The sequence below is a fragment of the Centroberyx affinis genome, unplaced genomic scaffold (assembly GCF_046629955.1).
Source record: "Centroberyx affinis isolate AG114_WGS23_722 - 3 ecotype Tasmania unplaced genomic scaffold, CSIRO-AGI_Caff_v1 ptg000083l_1, whole genome shotgun sequence".
Lineage (NCBI taxonomy): Eukaryota > Metazoa > Chordata > Actinopteri > Beryciformes > Berycidae > Centroberyx > Centroberyx affinis.
In genome coordinates, this window is record NW_027278791.1 from 496,466 (window position 1) to 508,147 (window position 11,682).

Consider the following 11,682-nt stretch of genomic DNA (forward strand, 5'->3'; position numbering starts at 1 on the left):
CTCTGAGATAAATATAGAAGATTCCTCAGCTGTTCCAGTTCTCGCTAATCTATTATGTGTATTTGTGTAGCTGGAACCAGCCGTCAAGGGCAGTCAAGCAAGCTGTCTGTAAAAGACATGTTAGAGGAGTGTAAAATTTGGTTGGACTCTGTGTGTTGTCAGGGAGGAAGGGTTTATGCATGGTGTCAAGAAAATCTGAATTACAAATGGGTTTGACGAGTTATTTCTCCAAACTGAAATCTGTCTATTTTTGGAAATCGTTAACGTAGGTTCATGCACATTCAGTCATTAAATATCACTAAAATATAGAGAGTCTAGTCTGGTAAACTTAGAATTTTGTCAACCAATGAATTACCTGCTAAATAAAATAAAAAATACCTTGATTTGTTTTAACTTTTGCTATCAATCATTTTCTAAGAATAGGTGTCTTTCATGAACAAATATCTCATTTAGGATTGAAACCCTTCATTTTTAAAACAGATTCAGGAGAAGTATCACAGGTATCAGCTGTTTCCTCACATCTCTTCACCAGACTCTCTTCTTCAGCAGCTTTTACCATTTCTGCTTAATTTCTAAAGGGTGCACAGGTGTTTTCAACATCCTTGATCTCCATGACCTTTGGCTGACTCAGCCCTGCTGCATGCAAGCCAGAACCTATAAACCTCATCCAAGCTGTTGGTCAAATCCTCTTTTTGGCTGCATTAACACCCCAACAGAAAATGTTATTATATCACTCTTTGTGGTACACAGATTTGACCTTCTTATGCCCATCTAAGCATGGAGAAACCAAATGGAATCTGATTTTTTCCTGTTCAGACAGCCGTGAAAAGACCTGATATGTGCTAAAAGAGTTTTTTAAAAAAAATCTGTTGTTTTGTGCCTGTGTAAAGGCAGCAATACAATAAAATAACTTCAGACTTATTTTTCATCAGAAGGCACTAAAAAGAAAAATGGAACATTTGACAAACACACACATTCAGCGGGAAAAGAGATGGTTATATACAATATATGATGAATTGATATCATCACATAAATCTGATAGAATTCGTTCTCCACCTCGCCCAAATAATTTTACATCAAGAGTATATTCATCTCTCAAAATGCAAAATCCAAGGTGAACCATCCTCACATCATCAGAGTCGGCAACGTGAAGCGTGGCGCGTCGACACAGCTCTTGATTAAGTGAGTCAATTGGCCCGGGGAGGACACTTCTCTCCTGTTGACCCTGCCGATGTGTCATCAGCGATAATCTCAGAGAGCGTTTGATAGGAAGCGCTCCTTTCATCGAGCAAAGGCACCGATCTCTACTCCCTGACACCCTCATCTCCCGTGCTCCAGGAGAATTGCCAGATGATTTTAAATGAGGACCAGCTGACGCGCTTAGTGTTGATGAACCACACTGCTAGATGCCATTCAGAGGAATGCTATCAGATGTTGAGCACAAGGGTATAGGGAGCTTCCTTAAGGTTGAAAGCCTGATCTGTGCAGGTGTAAAGCAGGAATGACAGTGTCTTTTATAGACATACTGTAGCATTAGAGAGGATTGATCGTGCTTTCCCACTGCAACCAATTAATTCCCACTGTAATTTCCCACTGTAGGCAAATTAATTTATTTCCCACAGAGCGATGTGTGGATGGTGAACTAGATAGATAGAACAGCCTCAGATTTCTGTACTTCCTTATCAATGTGATTTTGTTTCATGTGCAATAGTTCCACCTGGCAAGTGCAAAATAGACGAGAAGTTGATTACAGCCATTCAAAGCTTCCTAGTTCTCCTCTTGTTTTATTTGAAAGACTGGAGGAATAAACATCTAAAAAACAATGCATGCACAACGGTTGCATCCATCATTGGGGTTGATGATAAGCTCTCAAGTAATTTTTTTTTTACTATTTTTAAATGTTCGATTAATGCTAGCCACTTAGTACTTGCTACCTAGCTATGTTAATTCATCAAAACAATCTAATGTTATAAAAGGCAATACCAAAGCAGCAAGTAAAGCAATCAAACTGTGCCAGTATTACATCCCAGTATGAATGTACTTTATATAACTATTATTAACTATAACTATATTCTTTCTACTGCTTTTTTAAAGAGAACTTTTCAGAAATTACACAAGTTTGAAACCATGGTGTAAAAGCAGTATACCTGACAGGGTGTATTTTACTGTGATCATGGGTACTTTGGTGATTCTGACATTACAAGGTAGGTGTTATTGCAACAGTATATGACAGATTAGGCGTTCCATAGCCAAAAGCTAAATGCCAATATTTTTCAGGGTGCTGAGCCTTTTATCTACCTATTTTAGTCCTTTACATGGAAAGGTTTGAGCGTTTCTGCCATGTTTTCCATCGCAACAGTAGTATAAATACACATAATTCTTTTTTTATTGGTTTGAGGTACTTGTTACTGATTATGTACTAATAAGGTGCTAAGGTGTTAAGATTCTATTCATGTTTTCATTTTTTTTTATCTGCCCAAAATGAAATATTATTGTTTCAAAAACCACATTTCTCCTTAGACTCACTAACAAGCAGCCAATAACGATCTCACAGGTCAACTGAGCATATTTTCAAAGTCCTCACAGAGACAATTTAATTCATAATTCCTGCAGTGGTTATGTGGATGTTGTCATGTTGACAAACAGTGCTCAGATGCCATTTAGCATATTTATTTGTTCATTTGACGTTTACTGTTGAGGGAGCAGATGGTCTGAGTCTTGGTTACAAGTTTCTGACACCCCAAGGATTTGCTGCATCGATTACACCAATATGTTTGGCAGAGCTCATAAGCCTGTGCCTTTTCCATCAATGACATATGAACACCATTAAAGGGGAGGTATTAAAAGCTGAATCACTCTTTAACAAGGGTATTTGCATGTGTGTATGTACAGTGTTTGTTTTAACCTGCTTGAAGTCCCAGATGGGTGGGGTTTACAGCATCTGGAGAATTCAGAATTCAGTTGCAGAGAAGTATACAGAATTAACTTTCAAATACTTTCCTGAAATTGCCCAAACATTATGTATTCAAATCACACACACCTCCCCCAAGATGGGCTAAAACAAATCTTTAAAAAAGTATTTGCAAATGCTATTTGATCTAGGCTTTCCGCCAGCAGCAGGCTTTATGGAGATGGGGACGACCTAAGACAAACTCAATGGAAGCTGAAGATCTACAGGTCAGTAGTAAGGATGGGGGACGATATATAGAAATTCAATATATCGCGATACAAAAATGCGACAATACGTATCGTGGGGCAGAAAAATGAATCACAACATTGGCTACATTTTATTCTGCCGTAGTAAACACAAATGAGACGGCTTGACCATCACAATTTCACAAGCTCTCCATCCAACTAATATTATTTGAATGATATTTTGAAATAGTTGTTTACATTCTAGCAAGCCAGCGCAATTGCTGGAAAGATTTGTGTCTCAGAAATAAACGTAATTCTGCAGTCAGACTTTATTGTCACTGAACCTTTATTTATTATTACATCATATCAAATTGTGAACCCCATATTGTGTATCGAATCGTATCGTACCTTCCCTAGTCAGTAGAGTTTTTCATTAAAGTAGCACATTTATGATCTGAAAATAATTGTGGTCGTAAGCAGCATATAGCATGTTGTAGAGCTGCTTCCCGTCACACTAGTTCTGCCTGTCACATCCTGCTAAATGTCCCCAGAGTTAAAGCCTCCCTTGGCCACTCCTCATTCCAGTTTGCTGCTCACAGTGACTGGAATGAGTTTCAAAAGACTCTGAAATTGGACTATTTGATCTCTCTTTCTGCCTTCAAGGACTCTATCACAGACATTTACAGGCACACATGCAACTGTTTCTTAGCGGAATGACTTCCCTGACTTCTCCATCCGTGCTGCCGTGTGTTTTTGCTGCCATGTTTTAATTGCTTTTAGTGGTGTCCTTGTTGCTGATGGTGTTATTTGCTATGCTGTTTGTGGTCTCCAAGTCCTTATGTGTGTCCATCCAGCTTATGCCTGTCCTACTTTACCCCCTCCATCCCGCCTTCTGTGAACTGCTAGCCCAGCTTTTTTGTCTCGTCTCCCAGTGTTTTTTTGTTCGTTTGTTTGTTTGTTTTTTGGGCCCCTTTCCCCCAATTCCCCATCAAGAGGCCTTTTGCCTCTCGCCAGGCTGTGATTGTAAATAAGCATTTGTTAGTAACCGACTTGCCTGGTTAAATAAAGACATCTAGAATAAAGACAGATATAATGTTTAATCAAGCACGCATTTGCACACACATACACAGGCTCACACACACACACCACACAATTCACTTCACTCCAGTCCAATCGATTCATTTCAATCCAAAAGATAACGTGCGAGAGAACTACCAATGAAGTTCAGCAGTCATTGCCCCCATTCATGTAACTGGTAAGGAAGGGAGGAGAGGGTTAACGATGGCAAAGGAACAGGGGCAAGAGTCGGGACCTGTAGTAATAAGCATGTGATGAATCCAGACCAAGCCTGGGCTTCCTGGGACACAGTGGTACAGTCAAGATGGAGGAAATTAAAGAGTTGTAATTATGTTTTCCTGTGGGACTGCTGCAGTGACAGCCAGATATTCATCAAAGAGCACTGCAGCAGGTGCACCTACCACATGTTTGCACTGATTCATCATCAGCACCCGGTTCCTTCGTCACCATTCCTCTCTTTTCGTTCATTGAGCTGTTTGATTTTCACAATGTATTGATCCTCATTTCCCCTTAAAAAATGCACCGGCTTGTGTGGTTGGGTTGGGAGTAGCTGTCCATACACTGCAGCCCAGCTTGGAGACATATTGAGCTATCCTAGCTAGCAGATGCCTACAAAATCTAATTCAGGAGCCTTGCCAGTATGGAAAACAGTCTTGTCTCTGCCCCAGTTTCCTTACTGCTATGAAATCATTGATGAGGAAATCCAACTCATGCTGGCTATAGCCAGAAGCAGTTAATGCTGCAGGCGACAGACCATGCCCGACCCTTCAATCACACTTAATGCGTCAAATGTGTTGCTCTCTAATGGAAGTTCATTCATTTCAAATGAGAGAATTCATCACTGCTACATTATTCTGATGTATTGCGTGACAATTCAGGTATTGCATGCTGGGATTTACTCTGTTTACACATAGATTATGCATGCATAAATTAAACATGATTATGCATGTGTAAATGTTTAGGTTTTCTTTTTTTCCCTCATTTTGCACCTAGCTCTCTGATGTTTTCATGATGAAAACATTTCCATGGTGAATAAAAGTTACAATTTTGAAAATACACTCTATATATACAGTATGTTTCAATCCTGCAATCAGTAACCACAAACACATTAATTTTAATACATTTGGGATCCTTGCATAGAGCTCGGCACATAAATGCATTATAGATTAAGTGTGATCACGACATGAGGGTGATTTATGTTTTTAGAAATGTACACCTATAGTTTCTTGGATAGGCATATTTAACACTAGCAAGGAGGGCAGTCGTCTCCTATAAAATACAAATTCTTGATTTGATGGAAGGATGCTATATCGTTTTACAATAAACTAAGTTAGTTAGACTCCATGGCTGACAGGATTTCTAAGAATAATAGAAAGGCATTTCCTCAGATGTGGTAACTATATTGTGTTGTGTAGATGTTTCATGCAACCAACATCTACAGTCTGTGAATACTGAGAACTGTTCCTGTTCCTGTTTTTTTAGGAACATAATTATTTTTTAGCCATCAGGAAATCATTGTACCACAGCCACATGAACAGTGATTAGGTATCTTTTTATGAAGTTTTTGCCTAGTCGTTGTACACATTTCCTTTCTCACACTCCCATTTCATGAGAAGTTAATAGTCTGTTTCCCGGGTATTAAGCCAAATTGTCCTCATTAGAGGAGGCCCTGGCACAGGTCCGCAAAATGACAAAACCTCCTCAGTAAGACACATTACTTTGAGCTACACCATGATTTCCACAGGCAATACTCAACAGCAGTATGCATTCTGTCGGAAGTGTTGGCACTCACCTGAGCGCTGGATACTTTTGTAGCTATTCCCAAAATTATCCCTTCGCCTTCACCATGAAAGTATTCACATTACAGAAGAATCAGACTGTATTTCATCATTGTTCCAAGGAGCCAATATCCACCAGCTCCCACCCACTCTGATCCTCAGCTTGCAGTGAGCTTGCAAAGCCATTAGCAAACGGTTCAATTTGATACTGATCCATTAGTCAATGGCTGAACACTGGGTGAAGACAAATTAAGGAAACGGTTGCTTTGGCAAGCAAGACAGGTTTCAATCAGCAAACTGCAGGTATATTTGAGGTGGATGCTGCAAAGGGAGGCCAGAATAATGTCCATGGACTGATTAAAATCATCACTGGTGTTATTTCAGTGTACTGGAAATGTTTTATTTGGAATGTAGTACAGGACAGCAGAGAAGTTATGAAACAACAGCGGAGCAATTATGTCCATACCTCATCAGTGTTTGACATTTTCAGTGTTTATGTTTCAAAGTCAGTACTGAATTCCTTCGTCAGTTAAAAGGAACTGTACATGCTATACCATTTTACTGTATGCATTTCCTGTGGCCGTGTTGGATAAATGTATGTTTTTATGATTGACAGCATGAAGATTCAAGGATCCACTACTTGCCCAGGCAGACGATCTTGGCATTGGGAACACAGACATCAGTGTGTGAATCATACAGGACTCTACAGAGCATGTTTATCTGCTACCAACAAGTTATGGCATGTGGGGAAAATGTGTCTTTTTCATTGTGCAGTGTCCTTCACAGGTCCCTGGTGGCAGACTTGTGCAGTGTATGGTCAGACCCACCTAGCGTTTTAGCTCTTCTCATTATAATGTTGGAGCAATAAAATAGGAAACAGAAGAGAGAGTCAGAGAGTCAGTCAGTCAGACAATGTCAGAATAGACAAATTAATAAATATGTGTCATGAATAAAGACAACATCTACAGGGACATAAATGGTTAAATATTACAGTGCAAAGGATATAAATGAGAAAATATTCAGAATGATTAATTAATTAAAATAAATAAAACAATAAATGGATTAAAGCTGTGATTTGTGAGCAAAATAATGAATAAACCAGAAATATATGATTTAAGTACAGAGAAAAAGATATAACATTTATTTGTATCCATTTATTTTCTCTTTTTTCCACACCAATATAAATGTATTTAAATATCTATATTTGATGCTGGATTATCCTATTTAAGATGCTGGCACACAATGTGCACCATAGATCAAGCACTCAAAATCATCATCAGCCATAATAAGTCTGAAATAAAAAGATACTCATATAAACCCTTGGTCACCCCCTTATCTGGCATAGAGGAGGAAAGCATTATCATAATAAGAACTTTATTTATATAACATCTTTCTTAAAAAGGTTACAAGCTGCTTTACAATAAAATGAGAAAGAAGAAAGAAAAACAAAAAACAATGAAACACCAAATACAGATAATAGATAAATGAATAAAACAAAGGTAAGAGCAAGCAGTACAAATGTAATCAAAGGAAGGACCTGAAAACATACATATACCGAATCAGAAAAGCCCCACACATGAAGAGGTTAAAAGACATTTTGTTTAAAATATGTTATAAAAAGATTTAAAAGAAGTAGTAGTCCTGATCCTGATTGCAAGCAAAAAAGGGAAAATTCTTTGGCTCTGGGTTGTAGCAAACTCATACAAGTAAAGTTTCAAAAGTTCTGAAATTAAAAAAAGTAATAATAAAAAAAACTGTCCCACTCCAAACTATCATTGAGGTGCCCTGAAGCAGTGCACTGCACTGCCAACTGCTGCTGCTCAACAGTAAAAGTCTTGCTTATAGCTCCTAGGTGTGAATGTGTGAAACTGTGTAAGTGTGAAGCAGGGCAGCGCTGAAATCGCCCTGGATGAATAAAGGTTGAAAAAAAAAAAAAGAACAGCATCCTATGGTATACACAACATATGGCTTATGTAACCGCTTTAGCCTTGGAGCTTTAGCGCTATTCTTCAGCGCTGATGAACACAATAGTGCTCCGTATATCATCATAGGGCATATACAGTATTAATTTATTTTTTTTCTTCAAAGAGCAGAGCTACTTAGGCCATCCCAAAGCACATGACATATCCTTTGTTACTACACTGATGCCTGTAACTGTACCTTGCAATGGGACTTGAAAGGCCAGGCTCTGTAAATGTGATACAATTGACTCCCAGGAGCCAATAGTCTGCTCTAATACGCACAGCAAGTGAACAATCCCCAATCCCCTCTTAATCAGAAAACGCACCTCTTAATAAAGGCGCAATACTTTCACATTTTTATTTATTTTCTTTTTTTACGTCAAATGGCACTTAAGTCAAGGCCAATGAGTCTCAACCCAATTTCTTTAATTACTGACATTTAATCAGACGATGGCGTCTGAAATTGTGACTCACTCCTTCTGCCCTAGGCGTGATCTGACTCAGCCGTAAAATTCTGATCTTGTATGTATGATTGTATAATTATTTTTTGTATAATTACCTCCACCAAGGAGGTTATGTTTTCGGTGCTGTTTGTTTGTCTGTTTGTCAGCAGGATTACAGAAAAACTACTGGCCCGATTTTCATGAAACTTCGTGGAAGGGTGTAGCATGGGCCAAGGAAGAACCCATTCAATTTTGGAGCGGATCCGGATCTGACTCATGAACAAGCAATAATAGCACAAACCTTGGTGGAGGTCTGCGCTCTCCGAGTGCCCTTCTAGTTGTTTTTGATTTCAAAAATATTTTCTTCAATCTCAGAAAGGCTTACTTTTTGCAGATATATGTTTTTGTCCGTTACTCAAAGGTCAAAAACTATAGCCAATGTCTTTCATTTTGCAAAATGAAAGACACATTTTGCATGAGCCGTACTGTGTTTTTGAGGATAGAAGCAACATGTAAGACTTTGGCTAGCTCCTTTGATGTCAAACAGCCAATGAAGCCTGGATCATAAGTGCTCAATCTGAGCTATGAGTCATGTATCCCTTTTTAAAGCAGATATTTTCCAGCCTCCCAGTGTTGTCTGATTCCAGCCAGTGGAGAGGATTTCTCTTTGTTGGCATAAGACTTCTTTTAATCAGTTTTTCTCCCTCTGTATGTGTGTGCTCTACAGCCAATTGCTTCCTTTTCTTTTTTGCACAGACCCTTAGCTTTGATAAGACTTTAAATTGGATTAAGGTCTATGCTGCGAGTCCTTTGACAAAATTACATTTCCATATTTTCCTAAGAGCGCCTCTGAAAGCCTTGAAAGAATCTTCTGACAAAACATTTTTCGGGGAGGTTATAAAAATTGTGGCAAAAATCAAATGACCAAAAAAATAAATGGATAGATGATGTAGGGCTTACTGTAGGTCCCTTCCTCCGAGGAGAAAACTGTGAATGCATGTTGAGCTATTGTTACACAGCAGCGTACAGCGTCGAGGCAGCTGTAGCATCTGCGGCTGTTGGAGAAAATGCTTACGGGACGCTCCAGGAGTTATTATCCATTCCCAGCAGTCAGTCAGCGCTTATTCTTGCTCCAGTCGATACCTGTCGACGTCGGCGCGCTCGGCGAGACTCTCACTGGGAGGATGTGCAAACACAAGAAAAGGAGGAAATTAACCGAAAAGCAAGCGGGGATGTTCTCTAACCTATACAGGGAACACTCAACGCTGAGGGCATTTAATTTCCACCCGGTGCATCAGTGGCATCTTGAGTCCAAAACACAAATTCGACCAATTCTTTTGCCGTTTGAAAAAGAAAACCTTATTTGGGTTACAGCTTCTCCCTACTTCTTCCTTAAATGATGGCTGGTAAGGAAGTGCTTGTCATTGTTAGGCAAGGAAAATTCCTGTATAGGCTATTTATTGTGTTGGCAATTAAAGTGATTCTGATTCTGATGTAAGCAGTTTTGTTAAGGATGATCATCAATTTAAATTGAAATTCTTACATCACTGCCTGTGACAGGTGAAACAACAGAAAAACAATGTCCAGATGCGATTGACTGGGGACTGCATCATCATGGCACTGTGTTCAATTACTGTGCCCATATTGTATGGCTAATTGACTCTGTGCTGCCAAAGATTAAAAAAAAAAAAAAGTTTCATAAGGAGATGAAAAAGAGAGGACATCAGAGTGAAAGCGCTTCTTGGAAATTCTGCTATTGTTACGTAGGTACTTCTACGTACGTACCTCTGACGTTTTACTGAACAAGGTGAGTGGGTGCATCTCAAGTGGAGCGGCTGCGTTTTTATGCTGCTGTTATTTTACGTTGGTAGTTTTCTTCCATGGTGGAAGGGTGGCTGTCTGCCTCGTCTGTGCGGTTTCGCTTTCTAGCCCCTAACACCTCTAAAAACGGAATGGAAAAAGAGGACCCGGGTAGTATCAGAAAGCATACCAACACGGATTTTCACCAACACTTGTGTACCTCCTCCACTATCTAAGCTTTGCCTTTCAATTTCAATTGGACATAAATCCTACACGTGAGCATAAGAAATGGGTTAAGTCCCCTATCCTTGGTCAAACCCCATTCAGAGGGGATTTTGGTTCCAGGCAAAGTACTGACTTACATGTGTGTGAGTGAGAGAGAGTGCATGAGAGAGAGAGTGCATGATAGAGAGAAAGAGAGAGAGAGAGAAACTTTTTTTTTTCACTTTAGCCCTCGATTGGTTCTGCTGCTTGTTGCCTAGTAACCGCAATCCCCTTTGAAAGACATTCTTTCTTGCCCAAAATATCACTAAAGATACATTCACATTCTGTCTACCAGACTCTCTATTGACAATGGGACAATAACATCCATTTGGAGAAACAATGCATGCCAGAATTTTTTTTTTTTTTTTCCTGGAAGATGTTGCTTTTTTGCCAGATTGTTAGGTTAAGCTCGCTGAGTGGCCCTACTGCATAATGGATGATAATGACTGCTTTCTGGTTGAAAAATGGTAGTTTGCTGGTATATTGGGTATAATTGCTACAGCAGTAGGTGACACATTGTCGTCAGGAGGCGGTCTGGAATTTTTTAATAACTCACTTTAAGTGGTATGGTATGGTGAGTGTTGTATGCTAATCAGCTGATTACTGTCAAATCAACCATTCCACACACTCTACTATTATCACCGGTGTCTATACATTAGAAACTCATTTGCCCCCATGGAGGGGAAGCCATTTGGGAGAGCACGGAAATTAATTGAAATGAATTCTGTATTGAATGCCAAGAGTGTGTATATTTCTAGAGCACTATGTATATACTATAACATATGCATTGCAGTGTCCCCTTGCGCTGCTTGTTAGGCCTTTACACCATGTGTGTCAGTATGTACTGTGTATGTACAATGTGAGTTTTCAGTATGTCTCTGCACCAAGACAAATTCCTGTACATTTATTGTACTTGGCAAACAAAGCGATTGAAATACCAAATTTTGAAACACAGCCTAGTCTAGTTTGCAGATGCAATTCTTTTGATTCTGTCAGTGAGGAAATTCTAACAACTGAACTTATTGAATTGATTATTTTTTTATGCAATCTTTTTAACTTTTATGTTTCCAGGGAAGGCTTGCTGAACAATCATGCTCTTTTTCAGTAATGCCCTAATTCACTTTCATATAGTTACTCATATTCAAACATAGGAGATTTCCAGTGCAACCACAGTCTTCTACTGTCACCCGGCAGTTATTGGAAGAGATGGGGATTAGTGCTTTG